This window comes from Octopus bimaculoides, chromosome 13 (assembly GCF_046866305.1).
Source record: "Octopus bimaculoides isolate indiv1 chromosome 13, ASM4686630v1, whole genome shotgun sequence".
NCBI classification, from domain to species: domain Eukaryota; kingdom Metazoa; phylum Mollusca; class Cephalopoda; order Octopoda; family Octopodidae; genus Octopus; species Octopus bimaculoides.
Genome location: NC_142940.1, coordinates 39,019,975 through 39,042,874, shown reverse-complemented (window position 1 = coordinate 39,042,874; position 22,900 = coordinate 39,019,975). Strand labels below are relative to the sequence as shown.

Sequence of the window (22,900 nt, the reverse complement as noted above, 5' to 3'; positions counted from 1 at the left end):
CTTCAGGTCGAGTAGCCCATCCTGCTCAAAAGGTCGCTGAATAAAGGTTGTTGAGCAAAACACCCATGTTTCCAGAAGTGAATTATTCAAACCTCAAAGAATTCCTCCCAACACATGGCTATGATGCTCCGCCACTACTTCTGCTCATGATCAGAGATGCACATATCATCAGCCACTAAGGGACATGCTCAACTGGTTAAGGTCAAACAACTGACAAGCAAATCTGTGGTATTAAGCAGAATATTTGCTGTAGCCCATCTTTTATACCAAGACAAAGCATTGTACATGATAACACTTCCAATCAATTAAGATCAGAAGCCATGAGAGCCACAGCCTGGTACTGCATCCGGGCATATTATTATTACTATTATTACTATTATTATTATTAAGACCCAGCAAACCAAGTGAGACCATAACCTGTGGCCTATGCCGGTGGTGTAACCAGCCCACTTAGGCATACCTTTCTTTCATTAGACACTAAACTCTGCTTGTGAAGACCTGTTGAGGCAAGTGAAATCGAAATCAAATTCGATGACAGCACCGCATAACTGGCATCCGTGCTAGTGGAGTACTAAGAGCAACATCCGAGCGTGATCATTGCCAGGGCTGCTGACTGGCCCCCGTGCCAGTGGCACGTAAATAGCACCGCCTTACTGACACTTGTGCCGGTGATACATGGAAAACAACATTGGAGCGAGGGCGTTGCCAGTGCTGCTGGACTGGCTCCTGTGTAGGTGACACATAAAAACACCATTTGAGCGTGGCCGTTGCCAGTACTGCCTGACTGGCCCTTGTGCCGGTGGCATGTAAAAACACCCACTACACTCTCGGAGTGGTTGGTGTTAGGAAGAGCATCCAGCTGTAGAAACTGCCAGATCAGATTGGAGCAGCTATCTGGCTCACCAGTCCCCAGTGAAACCGTCCAAGCCATGCCAGCATGGAAAGTGGACGTTCAACGATGATGATGATTATTATCATTATTATTATTATTATTATTATTATTATTATTATTATTATAAGAGCATCGAGCTGGCAGAATCATTAGCACACTGGGCAAAATGCTTAGCGGTATTTCGTCTGCCATTACTTTCTGAGTTCAGATTCCGCTGAGGTCAGCTTTGCCTTTTATCCTTTCGGGGTTGATTAAATAAGTACCAGTTACACACTGGAGTCGATGTAATTGACTTAATCCCTTTGTCTGTCCTTGTTTGTCCCCTCTATGTTTAGCCCCTCTGTGGGCAATAAAGAAATAAATTATTATTAATATTATCATTATTATTGTGAAGGCACACGACTCAGTGGTTAGAGCATCGAGCTTACGATCGTGAGGTTGTGAGTTCGATTCTCAGACCGGGCTGCATTTTGTGATCTTGAGCAAGACACTTTATTTCATTTTGCTCCAGTTCACTCAACTGTAGAAATGAGTTGCGACGTCATATATTGGCTATATCGGCCTTTTCCTTTCCTTTGCATAACATCGGTGGCGTGGAGAGGGGAGGCCAGTATGCATGGGCGACTGCTGGTCTTCCATAAACAACCTTGCCCAGACTTGTGCCTTGGAGGGTAACTTTCTAGGTGCAATCCCATGGTCATTCATGACGAATGGGGGGTCTCCTTATTATTATTATTATTATTATTATTATTATTAAGGAAATCAAGAGTGGAGTGGCAAGTGCTGTCTTTGAGTAAGTTTATTGAAAGGTGGGTGAAAGTTTCAAAAATGGCAAGAGTGGATGGTACCTCTCTAAGTGTAGACCCGTGAATCGGAGAGAAGGAATTGGAGAGGGCACTTGCTCTTGGAGTTTCAGGGAAATCTCGGACAGTGAGGTTCCTCGATTATCCCTAGAGGCGTTCTTGTATCAGGAGGGCCACATCCCTATCATCCTCCCTCACTTTTTTTTTTACCTTTGTATGCTATGCATATGTCACTTCATTTCCAGTGTATACCATGTATACTTTTTTTCTTTCTTCATATTTATTCATTTATTTATTTTTATCTATCATTTCATTATTATATGTAAACCCCCACAATTTATGTCTGTCTATGTATTGTCCCCCTCACCTTTCACCCACGTGGAAAATAAATGAAATCATTATTATTATTATTATTATTATTATTATTATTATTATTATTATTGTTATTGAGTGAGAGAGCAGTGCATGCCATCAAAGTGATACTGGGGTAAAATATACGAAGCCCATTATATCCATCATGACTACCCGTCTGATAAGGGTACTCTAGGCACATGCATCACAACCATATGTGCGCAACATGATCTTATATTAAGATTAACAGTGCATGACCTTGCAGGTGGGGCCCAGTTGGAATTTTTTTCATGTCGAGCAGCCCATCCCGCTCAAAAGGTCCCTGAATAAGGTTTGTTTAAGGATGATGAACAAAACACCCATGTTTCCAAAGGTGAATTATTCAAACCCCAAAGAATTCCTTTCAACACATGGCTATGATGCTCCCCCACTACTTCTGCTCGTGATCAGAGATGCACATATTATCAGCCACTAAAGGACATGCTCAACTGGTTAAAGTCAAACAACTGACAAGCAAATCTATGGTATTGAGCAGAATTTTTGTTGCAGCCCATTTTTTATACCAAAACAAAACAATGTACATGATAACACTTCCAATCAGTTAAGATCAGAAGCCACAAGAGCCTGGTACTGCATCCGGGTATTATTATTATTATCATTATTATTATTATCATTATTATTATTATTAAGGCAGCGAGCCGGCAGAATCATTAACAAGCTGGACGAAGTGCGTAATGGCATTTTACCCATTGGTATGTTTTGAATTCAAATTCTGTCAAGGTCAACTTTACTTTTCATCCTTTTGGAGGTTTGCTAAAATGAGTACCAGTTAAACACTAGGGTTGATTTAATCGACTCATACCCACATCATCATCATCATTATTATTATTATTATCATTATTATTATTGTTGTTATTATTATTATAATTATCATCATAATAATCATCATTATTATTATTATTGTTGTTATTATTATCATCATTATTATTTTTATCATCATCATAATCATTATTATTATTATTATTATTATTATTATTATTATTGCTTTTATCATCATCATCATTATTATTATTATTACTATTATTATTATTATTATTATTATTATTACTATTATTATTATTATCATTAAGGTGGTGAGTTGGCAGACTCATTTGCATGCTGGACAAAATACTTCGTGGTATTTTGTCTGTCTTTACATTCTAAGTTCAAATTCTTCTGAGATTCACTTTGCCTTTCATTCTTTCAGGGTCTACAAAATAAATACCAGTTGAGCACTGGTGGGGCAGTGCAAATGACTTTTTCTACTCCCTCGAAATTGCTGGCATTGTGCCAAAATTGGAAATCATTGTTTGCTTAAGTTGAGGGCGACCACCCCCACTGTCTTGGGAATATCAGGAATCTAGAAAGACATTGGAAAAAATTCCGGAAAAATCAATGTTGTATCTGTATTTGACGAAATAAACTGTATGATCCAAGGAAGCATTTGAAGGTGAGTATCGGAAAATTAGTGAGGGAAAAAAACCGTTCTAAAAGAGGGAATAAATTGGTTTACCGTGACAAAGAGGAAAAGTTTAACATTTTGGGTAGAATTCTTCATTGAAGAGAAGACACAGAGAGAGAGAGAGAGAGAGAGAGAGAGAGAGAGAGAGAGAGAGAGGGAGAGAGTGGGAGGGAGAGATGTTTTCTGATGGAGTTTTGGTGCTCTACCGTTTGAGCCAGAAGCTGAAGATAATAGCAATTATTAAGCTATATATCTGCGTGTCTCCACAGTCATCTCTTGTGGAACCATCATCCACAAGCTCTTACCAATATCGCAGCCACCAGCAGCAGCTGCACCAACACCACCACTGCTGCCAGCACCACCACCAATGCCACTGCCATCCATCAGCAATCTTTTACAGGCATGGCACTATGACATTCCATTGGACAGCTAACCATATCATCCCCTTCTCTCTATCTCTCTGTTCTTCTGCCTTTTGTGTTTCTTTGTAAGACATGTTGGCATTGTTATAATGGTGGTGGATGGTTGGGGGTTGAAGGTGGCTGTGGCGGTGGAGGAAGGAGGGGGGCGGCGGATGAGATTGTTATTTTTTTTCCCTTTTAACCACTGCCCATACCATGACCACCAAAATCATCGCTATTACTACCACCACAAAAAAAAAACAAACAAAACACACACCACCACTACCACTATTAACACCCCCTCACCCTGCTGCTACTACTGCTACTACTATTACTAGCACTACTACTGCTAATACTATTACTACCACTACTACTGCTACTATTACTACTATTATTACTACTACTACTACCACCACTACTAATACTGCTGTTACTACTACCGCAGCTACTACTACTACTACAACTACTACTTCTACTACTACAGCTGCTACTGCTACTACAACTACTATTACTACTGCTGCTGCTACCGTTACTTCTATTACTACAGCCAATACTGTTTCACCAGTGCTTCACCATCAATGCCACCAACACCATCAGCACCAGTATGGCCACTACTGCCACAACAGTTCTACCCCCTCCCCTGCCCCGTTGCTTTGCTAGCCCCTCACTCACACCACCACCCCGCCCCACCCCAACCCGAACAAGCCCAAATAGTTTCTGTTTAATGAACTCCGCAATGATCTCACAGAAGATGTCTCATGGGAGAGTTGGTCATGGCGAGAGGGAGATGAAGGAGAGACAGTGCAGTGATGATGGAGAGAGAGAGAGAGAGAGAGAGAGAGATGTGGAATGATGAAGGAGAGTATGGAGAAAGAGAGAGTGAGAGAGTGAGAGAGAGAAGGAAATACGGAGAGACAAGGAATGTACTGTTGAACAGCAAGGAGTGCAAACATGATGGTGGTGGAGACGGGGGGGAGGGGCAATGGTGTTGATGACAAAGACGATGACGATGATGATGATGACAATGATGAAAAAAACGATGACTTGGATGATGATGACAACAACAATCATGAGGACGACGATGATGATGGCGATGAGGATGATGATGATGACGACTATGATGATGATGAAGATGATGATGATGATGATGATGACGACTATGATGATGATGAAGATGATGATGATGATGATGATGATGGCGATGATGATGATGAAGATGATGACGACTATGATGATGATGAAGACGACTATGATGATGAAGATGATGATGATGATGACGACTATGGTGATGATGAAGATGATGATGATGATGACTATGATGATGATGAAGATGATGATGATGGCGATGATGATGATGAAGATGATGAAGATGATGATGATGGCGATGACAGCAATGATGATGATGGCGATGATGATGATGATAACTATGATGATGATGAAGATGATGATGATGATGATGATGGCGATGATGATGATGATGATGATGTCAACGACTGTGAAGATGACAACATCAACAATGATTATAATGAGAATAGCAACGGCAGCGATGATAGTGATGACGACAACCCTAATGATGAAAGTGATGACGATGATAAAGCTATGAAGATGGTGAAAATGATAATAATGATGAGTGGTCATAGCAATTATTGAGGTGGTGGTGGTGGTGGGGATGGTGGTGGTGGTTATGACGACGACGACAACAAAGTTGATGATGACAGTGAAGATGATGGTGGTGATGATGATGACTAAAAATCAGAATGGTTATTATAGAAGAATGGGTCAACTGTAGAAAGCAAAAAAGATGGTGTGAATAATAATAATAATAATAATGATAATGATAATAATAATAATAAAAATAATTAAAATAATAATAATAATAATAACGATAATAATAATAATAATAATAATAATAATAATAATAATAATAATAATGCTGATGATGATGATGATGATAATGATGTTGATGAAGATGTGGGTGGTGGTGGTGGTGGTGGGGATGATGATGACGATGACGACGATGATGATGATGGTGATGTTGATGACGATGACAATGGTGACAAAGATAATGATGATGATGATGATGATAAAGGAATCAAAAACATGGAGGTGGATGTGGTGCAGAGTGTGAAGAAGCAAAGAAGAAAAAGGAGGAGGAAGAGGAGGAGGAGGGGGAAGAAAGGACAAGATGGGGAAAGAAGGAAGGTGAGTGGGAGGGTTGAGCGGGGTGGGAGGAGAAGGGAAAATAGAATCAAACAACAAACAAATCATAAAAGAGGGGGGGGGAGAAAAAATAAAGTATCTGAGAAGGAGGAGGGAGAAAGAATGGGGGGGAAGAAAGAAAGAAAGAAAGAAAGAAAGAAAGAAAGAGGGAAAAGGAAGCAAGAAAGAAGGGAAGGAAGGAAGGATCTGTAAGGGAAAGAATTTCAGACAATACTGGAAACAGAGAAGAACTACAGAGAGAGAAGGGGGGGGGGGAGAATGATGTCTGTGGAATTGGTAAAGGAAAGGGAAAGAATGGAAGAGAGAACAATGCCAGAGTGATAGGGCATTGTGGGAAACTGGCAGGAGATGGTGATGGGGTGGGTAGGAGGCGATGGTGTTGGTGCTGGTGGTGGTGGTGAGAGACAGAACCAAAGAGAGAGAAACAGAGAGAGATGGCTGACTGGCTGGCCAGCCGGCCGGATGGATGGCTGGTTGGTTGGATGCTGATGGTGGTGGTGTTGGAGGTGTAAAAATCGAAACCTAAGGATGACAATGGCTTTATCAACAATGGCAACAACAACCACAACAATAGCTACAACAACAACAACAACAAAAGAGGTAAAGCAAACAAAACGGGTCAGTTCATTTGGGAAACCGATATAGGGGAGTTCAGGATAGTATGTGTGTGTGTGTGTGTGAGTGTGTGTCTGCACACGTGTGTGGTGTGCGTATCTGCGTATGTGTGCATGTGTGTGCGTGTGTGTGTGTGTGTGCACACGTGTGTATATGCATGCATGTGTGTGTCTATGTGTGTGTGTAGGAGGGTGAGGTGGAAGATATGCATTTGTGTGTGCATGTGTGAGAATCTCTGTGTGTGTGAGTGTGTGTGCAAATGTATGTTGCAATGAATGTGTGTGTGTATGCATATCAAAATGTGTTTAAGGATATGTGTATATGTGGGCGTGTGTGTATGGGGGGATATATGAATGCGAAATTGTGTATGAGAATGCATATGCACATGTCTGTGTGTGTGAGAATGTGTTACAGCATGCATCTGCATATATACATATGCATGCATGAGTGATGACATGATGATATTTATGTGAAGGTATGTGTGACTGTATATATGTGTATGTGTGCATCCGTATGCAAGTGTGTGTGCATCCGTATGTATATGTGACTATATATATATACAGAGATGTGTGGGGGTGTATGTATGTATGTATGTATATGTTTATGTACATCTATGTGGGTGTGTTCATGCATACATATATATATATGTGTGTGTGTGTGTGTGTGCGTGTGTGTGTGTATATATATATATATATATATATATATAAATATATATGAAGTGTGTATGCATTTAAGAAGCTGTTTGTGTACCAATGAAGACGTATGTGTGTGTGTATGAAAATGTGCATGCTGGACTGTTTAGCCAGAACAATATGAGTGTGTACATGTGTGTGTGTGTACGTGTGTGTGTGTGTGCGTGTGTGTGTGTGTGTGTGTGTGTGTGTGTGTGTGTGTGTGTTGGACTGTTGTTTATCCAGAGAACACAATAGTTGTTACTGTAGCAGAAAGCCAGAGAGAGATAGAAGCTGACAAGATGTCAAGGTGGGTGCAGGAGGATGGGGGCAGCAGATTTAGGGTCCTGGGAAGAGTGATAGGTGGTGGTCATGGCGGGGGGGGGGGGGGTAATGTCGGTGGGGGCAATAGTGATTGAGGTTGTGGTGATTGGGGAGAGAGTAGGTTGAGGGTTGTGGAGGCGATGGTGGTGGTTGTTGTCATTGTCATCGTCGTGATGGTAGTAATGTTAGCAACAGTGGTTGAGGTGGTAGTGTTGGCAGTGATGATGACAATGATGACGACGACAATGATGATGATGATTACAAGGCTGATGATGATGATGACAATGGTGATGGTGATGATGGTGATGAAGATGACGATGATGATGATGATGATGGTTGTAGTGATGCTGATGATGACAATGGTGATGGTGATGGTGATGATGGTGATGAAGATGACGATGATGATGATGATGATGATGATGGTTGTAGTGATGCTGATGATGATGGCAATGGTGGCCAAATGGTTATGGTGATGGTCCTAGGTTAACTTCATACTTTTTTTTCCTTTACTAAAGGCTTCTTATAATAATGGTCGTTGCTGTTATTGTTGTTGTTGCTATTGTTGTTGATGGCTTTTATTGATGGCTTGTTTGCTTGTTGTTCTTTTCACACCTCCCACCACCACCACCACACCACCATTGCCACCACCATTACCATCATCCCCTATATTCTTGTTGTGGTAGTGGTTGAGGCAGTGGTACTGATGGTTTGTATGGTGGTGGCATAGAAGGGAGAGAGACAGACAAACAAACAGGCAGGCAGGCAGAAAGAGAGAGAGAGAGAGAGGGAGAGAGAGAGAGAGAGGGAGAGAGAGAGGGAGAGAGAGAGAGAGAGGGAGAGAGAGAGAGGGAGAGAGAGAGGGAGAGAGGGAGAGAGAGAGAGGGAGAGAGAGAGAGAGGGAGAGCATGTTTTTTTATATTCTTTTTATGATATTTTTGGTGTTTTGGTTGTTTTCCTAACAATATCTTTTGTCTTTCCTTGTTTTCCCTTTTGTGTGTGTATGTTTGTGTGTGTGTGTGTGTGTGGTTGAGAGAAAGAAAGAGAGAGTCCTTATGTGCGCTTTGTTGTTGTTGTTGCTGCTGCTGCTGTTGTTGTTGTTGATGATGACAATCATGATGATGTTGGTACCATTCTTTTCTTTTTTTAAAATCCAGAGCAATGGATTGGATGAATGTTGGAAGAACTGGACACTTTGCTGCTGCAATTACTGCTTCTGTACTGCTGCTGCTACTGCTGTTGTTGTTGTTGTTTTGTGGATAATAATGGTTAGAGGAAAGGTCTGTTGCTAACCACACAAAGGAAACGCCAACAAATGAAGATACGGAACGAGAAGGACATCAAGGACAAAACAAACGAAAAAATATATAAAATACGACAAAAAAAATAAAAATAAAAATAGAAATAAAACTATGTTAGTTTTTTTTTTTTTTTTGGTTTTTCCTTCAAAGTACAAACAAAAATAAACAAAGGAAAAATTTGGAATCGTAAACAAAAAAGGAACCCAAAATAAAAGAAAGGACTTCACTGACAATATTCCAGAGTAAAGAGAAAATGGATCACTTAAGGTAGCGAGTACAGAAGAATATATCCTGCTTGTGAAAAGAAAATGGTATGGAACCAAATGCTGAAAGTAACACAATGAAACCATGCACATACACACACACACATCCGTGTGCACACGTTCATTGCATTTACGTGCACTCACACATGCACATGTACATAAATTCTTTTATTCTTTTCCTTGTTTCAGTCATTTGACTGCAGCCACACTGGAGCACCACTTTGAAGGGTTTTTGTGAAAGTAATGAACCCTAGGACTTATTCTTTCTAAGCCTAGTACTTATTCTAACAGACTCTTTGACCAAACTGCTAAGTTATGGGGTCATAAACACACCAGCAATGGCAACAATTGTCAAGCGATGTTGGGGCGGACAAACACAGACACAAAGATACACAAAAATAAATATCAGGTTGAGTAAAAAGTAAGCAACGTTTTGAAACATGAAGAATCTGTATCGGATTTTCGCAGAGTTTTGAATTTTTTTTAAACATTTTTTTGCAATTCTCTGATAATACAGACATAGGCCTGCCCAGATGCAGCAATAAATTAACATTGATATTTCTTCACCGTTGTTACAATCATCTGAAATGGAACAGTCAAAGTGTGATGTTCGAGCAATTTTGTTATTCAACTTCAAAAAAGGACGTAAAGCAGCTGAAACTGCTCACGAAATCAACAAAACATTTGATAAGGAAATGACCAGTGAGTGGTCAGCTCATAAATGGTTTAAACGATTTTGCAGTGGAAACTTGAGCCTTGGTGATAGTCAGCATATTGGACGCCCATCTGTCATTAATGACAGTCAATTAAAGATCGTCATTGAGAAAGATCCATATAAAACCATTCAAGAACTGGCAGAAGAACTTCAAGTTAGCCAGAAAACTGCCTGCAACCATTAGCATGTCATTGAAAAATCAAAAAAGCTCAACAAATGGGTACCACACGATTTGAATGAAAATCAGAAAATGCACAGATATGAAATTTGCTCATCGCTTCTTCTCTGTAACCAGACCGATCCATTTCTCGACCATATTATAACTTGTGATGAAAGTGGTTTTACCAGAATGAAGCACCAAAACCCTTCCCTGAACCCAACCTCTTCAAAAAGAAGGTCATGGTGACTGTTTGGTGGTGTACTGCTGGGCTCATTTACTATAGCTTCTTAAAACCTAGAAAAACCATTACTGTAGAAACATATTGCCATGAAATTGCCAAAATGAATGAAAATCTGCTACTCCTCCATCCCAGATTGGTCAACAGAGGAGGGCCAATCATTCTTCATGACAATACTCGACCACACGTTTCACTAATGACGCTCCAGAAGTTGAGGAAACTTGTCTACGAAGTTCTTCTCCACCCAGCTTATTCCCCAGACCTTTCTCCTACTGCCTACCACTTTTTCAAGCACCTTGATGGTTTCCTGCGAGAGAAAGAGTTCAAAAATCAAACCGATGCTGAAAGTGCATTCAAAGACTTCATCTGCTCCAGAACTCCAGATTTTTATGTTACCGGAATAAACAGACTTGTAATTTGTTGGCGAAAATGTGCTGATTATGAATAAAATTTCTGCCTTGTTGAAATATATTGTAATGAATTCCACGTTTCAAAACGTTGCTTACTTTTTACTCAGCCTGATATATACATATACATACATACACATATGAAAGACTTCTTTCAGTTTCCATCTGCCAAATCTACTCACAAGGCTTTGGTTGACCTGAGGCTATAGTAGAAGACACTTGTGCAAGGTGCCACACAGTGGGACTGAGCCCAGAACCATGTGATTAGGGAGCAAGCTTCTAACCACACAACCACGCTTATGTATTTTTTTATCTTCTATTATTTACTTGTTTCAGGCTTGGACTGTGGCCATGCTGGGGCATTACCTTGAAGGGTTTAGTTGAAAAAAGTTACCATTGTACTTAAATTTTTTTAACCCCGGACCTCATTCTATTGATCCCCTTTTGCCAAACTGCTAATTTATGGGGAAGTTAACAAACCAACACCAGTTGACAAGCAGTGGTGGGAGACAAACATAAACTCACACACACACACACACATATAATTTGGCAGATAGAATTCATAGATATATATCTATATATATATATATATATATATATATATATATATATATATATATATATATAGATATATTCTTTTATTCTTTTACTTGTTTCAGTCATTTGACTGTGGCCATGCTGGAGCACCATCTTTAGTCGAATAAATCGATTGCGGGACTTATTCTTTGTAAACCTAGTACTTATTCTATCGGTCTCATTTGCTGAACTGATAAGTTACAGGAACGTAGACATGCCAACATCGGTTATCAAGCTGTGGTGGTGGTGGTGGTGGTGGGGAACAAGCACAAACACATACACATATATATTTATTTATTTATTTATGTGTTTCAGCCAAGTGGCTGCGGTCATGCTGGTGCACCAAGGCTTCTTTCAGTTTCCGTCTACCAAATCCACTCACAAGGCTTTGGTCAGCACCGAATATATTATGTCCGGTAGTAAACATAGGCTTCAAATGTTGGCACAAGGCCGGCAATTTCAGAGAAGGGAGTAAGTAGTTACATCGACCCCAATATATGACTGGTACTTATTTTATCAACCCCAATATACTTACAATTCTACCAGCTCACCCCATTTCAGGCATTAATATTAAAGTTAAAGGTTGCGAGTTTACTTTGGTTATTTTACACATAGCTTTTGACCAACAAAGAAAAGTCCTGCAGTGATACAAGCTCTGCGACGCAAGCAATCACTTCACATACCATAGACATATATATATAGGCACACACATACACATATGCACATACACACATACAAACATACACACTCACATACACACACACACACACACACACACACACATTTTTGACAAAGTGTCATACAACAAAATCCAGTTCTACAACACTAGCAATTCCCAAACAATCACTCCACAATACCATAAACATATGTTTACACACACACATACACATATACACACATGCAAACACACACACACACACACACACATTTTTGACAAAGTGTCATACAACAAAATCCAGTTCTACAACACTAGCAATTCCCAAACAACCACTCCACAATACCATAAACATATGTTTACACACACACATACACATACATGCAAACACACACATCTTTGACAAAGTGTCATACAACAGAATACAATTCTACAACACCAGCAATTCCCAAACAATCACTCCACAATACCATAAACATATGTTTACATACACACATACACATATACACACATGCAAACACACACATCTTTGACAAAGTGTCATACAACAGAATCCAGTTCTACATCACTAGCAATTCATTTAGGTGTTCATAAGATGGTAAGTTAGCAATGGCTAGAGTGTTGGATAAGACACCTTGCATGACTCGAACTCACTACATTCTGAGTTCAAGTCCTACCAAAGTCAACTTTGCTTTTCATCCCTTTCGGGTAAATAAAAAAACGTAGAAAATCAAGTCAATAGATTACCACAACTGTTAGAATTGGAATCTGATGGAATCTGATCTGAATTGCCAAAATTGGAGTCTTGTGGAATCAGATCGAATTCTTCATATTCTGATAGTGATGTCTGTAATGAAACTGGTACTCAGCTGTATCAGCCTAAGCCAGTTGCCTTTCTCTTCGATAAACATTAATGAGGGATGGTTTGCATGGAAGGACAAATGTCAATGTTCCTCAAAACATCTTGCCCAGGCCTGTGATTGTAAATGCAGAGACATGGCCATCAGTGAACAATGTAGGTGTTGTGTGTGTGTGTGTGTGTGAGTGTGTGTCATCGGCCACGTCAGCGATTTTGATTTGTTTACACTTGCCTCAAGAGGTCTTCGCAAGCAAAGTTCATTGTCCAATGAATGAGGGGTACTCATAAGTGGGCTGGTTACACCCCACGTTTGGATGTGCTTTTAACGTTCCACTGGTATGAGGGCCAATCAAGCTGTACTGTCGTCGGCCACATCAGCAATTTTGATTTTGATTTCACTTGCCTCAATAGGTCTTCACAAGCAAGGTTTATTGTCCAATGAACGAAGGGTATTCATAAATGGTCTGGTTACACCCACTGGCATCAGCCATGGGTTATGATTTCACTTGGCTTGCCAGGTCTTCTCAAACACAGCATATCTCCAAAGGTCCTGGTCACTTGTCATTGCCTTGGTAAGGCCCAATGTTTGAAGGTCTTGCTTCACCACCTCATCTTCTCACATGGCCTCAGACTCAGCAAGGAGACCTACATCAAGTGCCCGGAGAAAATGCCCTGGGTCAAGAGGGTGGCTGCTGGAAGACCCTGTCCAGCAACAAAACTCTGCACCATGCCACACAAGCAGGAGAACCCAGTCATAGCTGTCAGAAAATATCTGCAACCACATGACCCCTAAAATCTGGCCACTTAACTCTCCAGATCATAACCTCCTCGGTTACTATGTGAGAGGTACAGTTGAGCGACATGCCAACAAAACTCCTTGTGACACCAAAGATGAACTGAAGGCAAAGATTATGGCAGCATTCACCAACTTAATCAAGCAGGCTATCCAGAAGAGTTGTAGGAGATTCCAAAGTTGTCTGGATGCCATGGTTGAAGCCGATGGAGATTTTATTGAATAAATTTACTCTTTAGTATTTCAAGATATTTTTATGTAATTTTGGTAAATATATCTGTTAAAATTAGATGTCAGTGTTATATTTACTTTTGCGTAATTTAGACAACAGTTTATTCACCGCATTCTGTATGTGCATGTATATATATATATATATATATATATATATATATATATCATCATCACTACCATCATTATCATTATCTTGATCGTCATCAGCATCTTCATCGTTACTGTCACCACCATCATCATCATCATCTTCATTTCATTTTAAATAGTTGACATTCTTACAATAATGAATGAGAGGAGTAGTAGAGATGCTCACACAGAGAGAGAGAGAGAGAGAGAGAGAGAGAGAGAGAGAGAGAGAGAGACAGAGAAAGCGAGAGAGAGAGAGAGAAAGCGAGAGAGAGAGAGAGAGAGAGAGAGAGAGAGAAAGCGAGAGAGAATGAGAGAGACAGACAGAGAAAGAGACAGAGAGAGAGACAGACAGACAGACAGAATGAGAGAAAGTGAGGGAAGAAGCAAAGTGTGGCGTTTGAGAGAGAATTGCAAATTGTTAGACTGGCTGGGAGCAATAGCAAAGATGGTGATGACAGCTGTTTCTGTTATTGTTGTTTTTATTGTTATTTAGTGCCTGTCAACCCAGGGGCAAAACAACAATGTAGATTGAGCAGATAAAAGTGTTCAATGGTCAAAGTTCGTAGATCAATTTTATACAATGTGTCCTTCATCTTACAAGACTGTAGGGTGAGATTTGAGACAGTGTTAGCTGCTAATTCTAGCAGGTCTAAATATTGCATAGAGACTCCATCATTGATTTGATGATGTTGTAAATGGATAAGGAGAGAAATAGAAATCGGAGAATGACAGATAGAGGGAGAGGGGGGGGGCAAAGAGAATAGAGAGAGAGGAAATGGAAAGAGAGAGAGAGACAAAAAGACAGAGAGAATCAGAGGAAGAGAAAGAGAGAGAGAGAGAGAGAAGCAGAAAGACAGACAGACAGAAGAGGAAAAGATGAGAAAAAGAGAGATTGATGCAGAGAGAGAAAAGACATAGAGAGACAAAGAAAGACTGACAGACGGACAGATAGACAAACAGACAGACAGACAAAGACTGAGGCAGACAGACAGACAAAGGCAGTGGCAGACAGACAGACAGACAGAAAGTGAGAAGACGGAAAAATGTGAGAAGGAGAGACTAACAGACAGAGAGAAAAGGACACAGAGAGAAAAGGACACAAAGAGAAAGAGAGAGAAGGGAGGAAAGTTAAGAGAAGGAGAGAGGCAGAGAGAGTTACTCACTTAAGAGATGAGATGGATTGTAAGAGTGAGAGAAAGAGAGAGAGAGAGATTTATAGAATGACAGAGTCAGATGAACAGAATGGTGATGGTGGTGGTGGTGGTGGTGGTGGTCGTCGTCGTCGTCGTCGCTGTTCTCATCGTCATCACCGTTGTGATAGTGGTGGCGGCAGCAGCAGTGGTGGTGGAAGTTGTCATCGTCATCGCTGTCGTTGTCATAATTGTCATCATCATCATCGTCATTGTTGTCATAGTAGTGGTGGTGGACAGAAAGAGATGAGGATAGGAAGAAGGAGGTAGGAGAAATTTCGAAAATTGACAACGATCATGTGTCTTTTGTTGACACAGAGATTTTGCACTGCATGTGCATAAAAGCCTGCAGGATATGCAAGTGGTGTGGACAGCAAGTGAAAAATCTATGGCATTCTTCTGCCGGTGCTTCTGGTGCTGCTGCTTCTGCTGCATGTGTTGCTGCTGGTGCTGTTATTGTTGCCTGAATGCTGACCAGCCTGCTGGACATGCATCTATGCAATGCAAACGAGTGAGGCTGCTATCTGCAAAAAGCTATGAGAAATAAGTGTCAACTCATAAACTGATGCACATAGATGCATATGAAAATGCATATAAATACATACATGTAAAAACAGACGTGCAGTAAACAATGGATGTTCTGATGTGCATTGCATAGAGATAACACAGCTGTCAGTGATTTCTGTTGTGGCAAAATGCATATGTGTGCAAATAGTAACACTTAACTGCACACACACACACAGTTACATATATAGCTTATATGTGTATGCACATGCATGTATGTATAGAACATATATAGGTATGAGGTATGTGTATATATATGTATTTATATATATATATATATATATATATATATATATATATATATATATATATATATATATATATATATAGAGAGAGAGAGAGAGAGAGAGAGAGAGAGAGAGAGAGAGATGGATAGATATATGTGTGTATGTACTTACACACATACATACATACATGCACACACACATATATATATACATATATGTGTATATATGTGTGTGTGTAAATTATGTGTGTATATATATATATATATATACATATATGCATATATATATATAATACATATATATACATATATGCATATATATATATATATATATATATATATATATATATATATATATATATATATATATATATATATATATATATATATAAAGAGAGAGAGAAATAGACAATGTATATATATATATATATATATATATATAAATATATAAATATATATATATATATACACACATAAGCAAATGTATATATATATGAGTGTGCATGTATCCATGTATGCGCATGCATGTGAATGTGTCCATGTGTACGCATGTGTATTGTGGATGCAATACAGAGAGCAGTTTTGTGCATCACCACCGACACCACCACAACCACCACCACTGCCACCACCACCACCAGCCCCGCCACCCAGTTTTATGTAGTGCACTTTAGGAGACAGTGGGAGATGCAGAGATTGAACAGGGAAATGAAGGAGGTGACAGGAGACATGTGAAGGACTGGTGGGAATAATTAAGGAGGAGGGTGGGAGGAGAGGGTGAGTGGGAGAAAGAGAGAGAGAGTGGTTGAAGGGGAGGGTGGTGACTATTGCATAAAAGGGAAAAGAGAAAGTAACACGCACATATATATATATATATATATATATATATATATAGAGAGAGAGAGAGAGAGAGAGAGAGAGAGATTGAGTGAGTGAGTGTTAGATAAAGAGAGAGAGAGAGAGAGAGAGAGAGAGAGAGAGAGAAGGAAAGTTGTGGTGAGAGGATGGAAAAGTTGAACACAAACAAATGGGGTGAGAGAATGAATTAGATAGGTTGATAGAAGATAAGAAAAGAGTGTGTGAGAGAGACAGGGTGATCATAAGATGAAGAGAGAGAGAGAGTGACAAGAGGGTGAAGAGAGAAAGTTGAAATAAAGAGAGAGAGAGAGGGAGAGAGAGACGGAGAGAGGGAGAGAGAGACGGAGAGAGGGAGAGAGAGACGGAGAGAGGGAGAGAGAGACGGAGAGAGGGAGAGAGAGACGGAGAGAGGGAGAGAGAGACGGAGAGAGGGAGAGAGAGCAACAGATTGATGGAGAAAAGGAGAAACATAGTGAGAGTGAGAGACAAGGTATGAGAAACAGAAAGGGGTGCAGATAGTAAGGGGGTTGGGTGGGAGTAAGAGTAAAGTGTGTGTGTGTATGTGTGAGTGTATATATATATATATATATATATATATATATATATATATATATACACACACACATACATATATACATAAATATATGTAATATATATGTATACACACACATATCTATACATTCACACACACACACATATATATGCGCATTTGCACACACACACACATATATATGCACATGTGTGCAAATGTAGACATAAAAATATACAGTCGAGCATACATATAAAATACATATATATATACAAATACATATACATATATATATATATATATATATATATATATATATATATATATATATACATATATATATACACACACAGATATATATATATATATATATATATATATATATATATATATATATATATATATATATATATACACACATATATATGTATATATATATATATATATATATATATATATATATATACACATATATATGTATGTATATGTACATACATATATATGGGAAAAAAAGAGAAAGAGTGAATGAAAGAGAGAGAGAAACAGACAGATGGTCAAATGGACAGACCGAATGGGAGTAAAAAAGGTTTCTGTAGTGGTCAGTAAAGAATTTTAAACCACATTTTGGACAATACAGAAAAACAAACCAAAATATTTACACTCACACACACACACACATACACATGCACAAATACATAAAAACACACATGCACACATACACACAAACATATGCACACACATAGAACTACACTTAAACATGCACATGCTCCCACAAAATCCATTAATACCACCACCACCACCACCACCATAACAACAACAACAACAACAACAACAGCTGCAAGAATCAGTGCATCATCAACAACAACTACCATAGTCACGAAACAATGACGATCGATAACAACAACAACAACTGCAACAATAAAAAGAATAACAACAACACCACCATCACCACCACCACCAACAACAACAATAATGATGATATAAATAATAATAATAATAATAATAATAATAATAACATCAACATCAACAATATGAGTAGCAACAACAACAATAATCACAAAACAACAACGATCAATAACAATAAAAATAATCGCAACAACAATAACGAGAACAACGACAAACAACAACAGTAACAATAAAAGCAACATACCAACAACAACAACAACAACAACAGCAACAAAACGGTAAGGAAAGCATATAAAGATCAGAGCGGTGTCATCTAACATGGCACTACCCCCTACCCACTCCCTCCACCACTTGACCAAGATCGGAATAAACAAGGAATCCTACTTCACACTAAAAGACGAAGCTTAAACTTGCTGGATTCTATATTCCTCCCGTCAGCTGGATAGTGGCGCTACCGAAGTTGGGTCCAGTGAGTGATTAACTCTTTTCACGCATCTTTGCTTTCTTGGAGTATTTTTTCATGTTTTGTTTGTTGTTGATGATGATGATGATGATGTTGTTGTTGTTGTTATTTGTGTTCTTTATGCACCCGCATCTCTGAACTGCTCCAGTACCGCTCTTTTTCAGCTGCAGTGTTTTGCATCACTCCGCTGCACTCCGCTGCTTGCTCTCCACTGCACTCGATCTCTTGTGTTTATCAGTTTATCGCACATAGACATACTGGGATAGATATGGCAAGCTGGTTTGCTTACTGGCTTGCTGGTCGGTGGGAGGCAGGCAGGCAGGCGGACAGGCAAGCAGACAGAGAATCTGATGGTTAGTCGGACAGACATACCAACCGACAGGCTGACAGGCTGACGAGCTGACGGGTTGACAGACAAAAAGAGAGATGGGCTGGACTGACTGTTCTGGTCTGTTGTAAAGACAGACAGATAGACAGACAGACAAACAGAAAAACAGAGAGACCGACACACAAACAGACAGACAGAAAGAGACACACAAACAGACAGGAGAAAAAGACACACAGGCAACTGGATGGATGGATGGATTGAAGGATAAATGGATGGATAACAATAGAGAGAGGGAGACAATTCATATATATAAATAGCTAGCTAGATAGACCAATACACAAATAGATAAACAGATAGACAGACAGACAAGTAGATAGATAGTTAGGTTGATAAATTGATAGATAGATAGATAGATAGATAGATAGACAGACAAACAAACAAACAGACAGTTAGATAGATAGATAGATAGATAGATAGATGAACAAAAGATTGACAGATATAAATATGCAAACATATGGTATGGATAGAGACAAACAAACAGATTTGTTGTGTAAGCAGCCAGAGTAGTGTTAGATGAATATAGCAATAGATTTTATTATATCAATAACAAGTTTATATTTCTGGAGATGCTGACAATGATAATGATGATGACAATGAGTGTGTACATGAATCCATCCAATCAGACATGAATGCACATGTATGTGTACTGTGTGTGTGTATATATATATAAATATTTATATGTGTGAGTGTATATATATATATATATATATATATATATATATATATATATATATATATATATATATATATATATATATCTGTATATTAGTTTTCTAATTTGAATGCTAAAAGATGTGGTGCTGCTTTGGTGTTCTGTTTTGCTAAATGGTTTATTGCAGATGCAGGGTTCAAATTTTGCCTGTGATGTTGCAATTGTTTTCCTTCTATATTTCGTGTATGTGAGAGAGAGAGAGAGAGACAGAGACAGAGAGTTTGTGTGGTGTGTATATGTATGTGTGTGTGTATATATATATATATATATATATGTATATAGAAGTAATATATTACTCATCTATATACCCACATACATAAATATATATAGAGAGAGACAGACAGACAGACAGACAGACAGTGACAGAGAGCTGTGTACATATATATTAAACATGTTTATATACACACAGATATGGAAAGCCCTTCAGTGCACTGACTGTCTTGGGAGAGAAGTTCTCTTTATAGACAGTATAAGTAAAAAAACATACCAAGCCGGGCCTTGAATGATGTTATTAGACTGTTGGACATATGTCTCTGTGTTGTTATGTTTCATCAGCTGCAGACAGCAAATCCATCATTCAATAGCCCACTTCCATTCTAATATATGTACAGCAAATGATAAATTTGCTGGTGTGTCCAAAGCTCTGTCAAGCTGGATATGTGTGTGTATATTTGCATGACAATATATATATACATATATATATATATATATATATATATATATATATATATATATATATATATATATATATATATATATGCTTGGCGTAGTGGGTAGGAGCAAAACGCTTCGTTTCACATTGCTCTTTAATCATTTTGACATATGACATGTGGCACACTTATCTACCTGTGCAGGCAATGTCGATTTGATGAACAGAGCGAGCCTATGTAAACACAAACAGTAAAGCACTATAAGCAAATCATCTGTGCAGTTACTGAGCAAGAAATTGTGAAACCTTCCGTCATATAACAAGAAAATCTATAGCATACATATATACATATACATATATATGTATGTATATGTATCGTTCAGTATATTTTTTTTAATAGGGTTCTTTTCTCAGCTAAACATAACCTGCACTTTCTGCTGCTATCAAAATAAGCCTTTCACTCTTCTAAGATTTTTCTTCTTTATGCTGCAGTCTCTAGCAGTTTCCTTTGACAAACATTCATGACTGGCCAGGATTGTGGCATTTCAACTCTCCAAGAAGGATTCATGGTTATTGAATCTTATCCTGAAGGAAATGTTTGTTGCTCCCACATACTTTCACATGTCTGGCAAACCATTTGGGCCTTTTGATGTTACCTCTACTTCATGTTACAGTGACAGTTAAGGAGACATGTGGTATTACCTTGACATGTACATCCTGCCTGTCGGTTACGACAATGAGGGTTCAGTTGATCCAATCAATAGAACAGTCTGCTCATAAAATTAACGTACATGTGGCTGAGCACTCCACAGACTTGTGTACTTTTAATGTAGTTCTCAGAGAGATTAAGAGTGACACAGAGTTTAACAATGCTGGCTATTTGAAATACAGGTACTACTCATTTTCCCCAGCTAAATATATATATATATATATATATATATATATATATATATATATAAAATATAAAAAGTAAAAGAGTCAAAAGGAAGAGTAAGTACAATTAGGCAGCTTTTTAATCACTACAAATGTTTTGATACATACAGATCCTCGTATATACAGGGTTTAAAGTTAAGTTTAAATTAAATTATGTAACGATTTACCTGTATAAGAAAGCGATACTCAATTGCTGTCTCCGTAAGTAAATCTAGATTTCCATGCTACAATATCCATGGCTTCTTCTTTGAATAAGAATACTACCAGCTATTTGGGAATTCTAAAGGTGTACGAGCACTATTTGTACTCTTATACGTTCTTAAGAGAACACCCTTCAACTGACTACATATATATATATATATATATATATATATATATATATATATATATATATATATATATATTTAAAAATTTAAGGAATGGAGAAAATGCATGTTATAATTGCGTCCCTTAAATTTTTAAATATACTCAAATACCCAGAATTTCAAGGAGTTCCTGCCTTAAAAACAGGAACTACACCACAGTTATTTTGTGTTCTTTGCTACATTGGTTTCTATTAACCCATTTATTTTATCCGAAGAATTTTTATTCATTAAGATAGAAGAAATACATATAATTAATTATATATATATATATATATATATATATATATATATATATATATATATATATATATATATATATATATATACACACATATATACACACACACATATATCTCTTTTTTTACCTTTTTTTTTTACCATGAAAGAAATAAAACTCAGTGAGGTTTGAAGACATATACACCAAATTAATCCATTTAAACTTCATACCAGATCAATCTAATTGATCTGTTAATAAATATAAGATCAATCAAATTGATCTGTTTCCCCACCAAAGCATTTCACCAATTTGTTGGCAATAACTATAAATGATAACAGTTCTGTCTCAAATCTCAACCCAAATTCCATTCACACCAGAGTTCATCGGGTGCCAAGTGATAATCTGCCACATGGATAATGAGTCTTGATTCTGGTTCTAATTAGTACATGCATGTGGCATAATTATCAATACGCATACCAACAGACATCAGCAATTTCACATTAAACTCACAAAATACAGAACAACCACCACCAAATCACCATTATTCTTAACTATGATGGACCGTTCCAGGACTGAAGTAATGAATTACCGTTCTATTGTTTGGTCTACTTGCAGGATTCTTCTTTGGTTTATTCCATTCAGTTGCTTTCTCTTCCTTTCTATCAATGCTACTGGTTTGAGTGTTCAGTATCATGTATTGAAGTGTTTCTTATTTGAATGGTTCAGATTTGTCTGAGATGGTTTATCAATAAATTTATTACAAGTCGTTCTACATTGATTGTAACATTGTAGTCTACTAAA

The 22,900-nt window shown here is 38.2% G+C and overlaps 1 protein-coding gene across 2 annotated transcripts in view; it reads left to right on the top strand.

Moving 5' to 3' along the window:
- Nucleotides 1–18,706: 18,706 nt before the first annotated feature.
- LOC106869449 (uncharacterized) overlaps nt 18,707–22,900 on the top strand; it is a 679,123-nt gene continuing 674,929 nt past the window's right edge. The window contains exon 1 of one of the 2 annotated variants that reach the window (XM_089361659.1): nt 18,707–18,841. The gene's annotated coding sequence lies outside the window, so the exon portion shown is untranslated. The remainder of the gene's footprint in view (nt 18,842–22,900) is intronic. The other variant, XM_089361653.1, reaches the window with a different exon arrangement.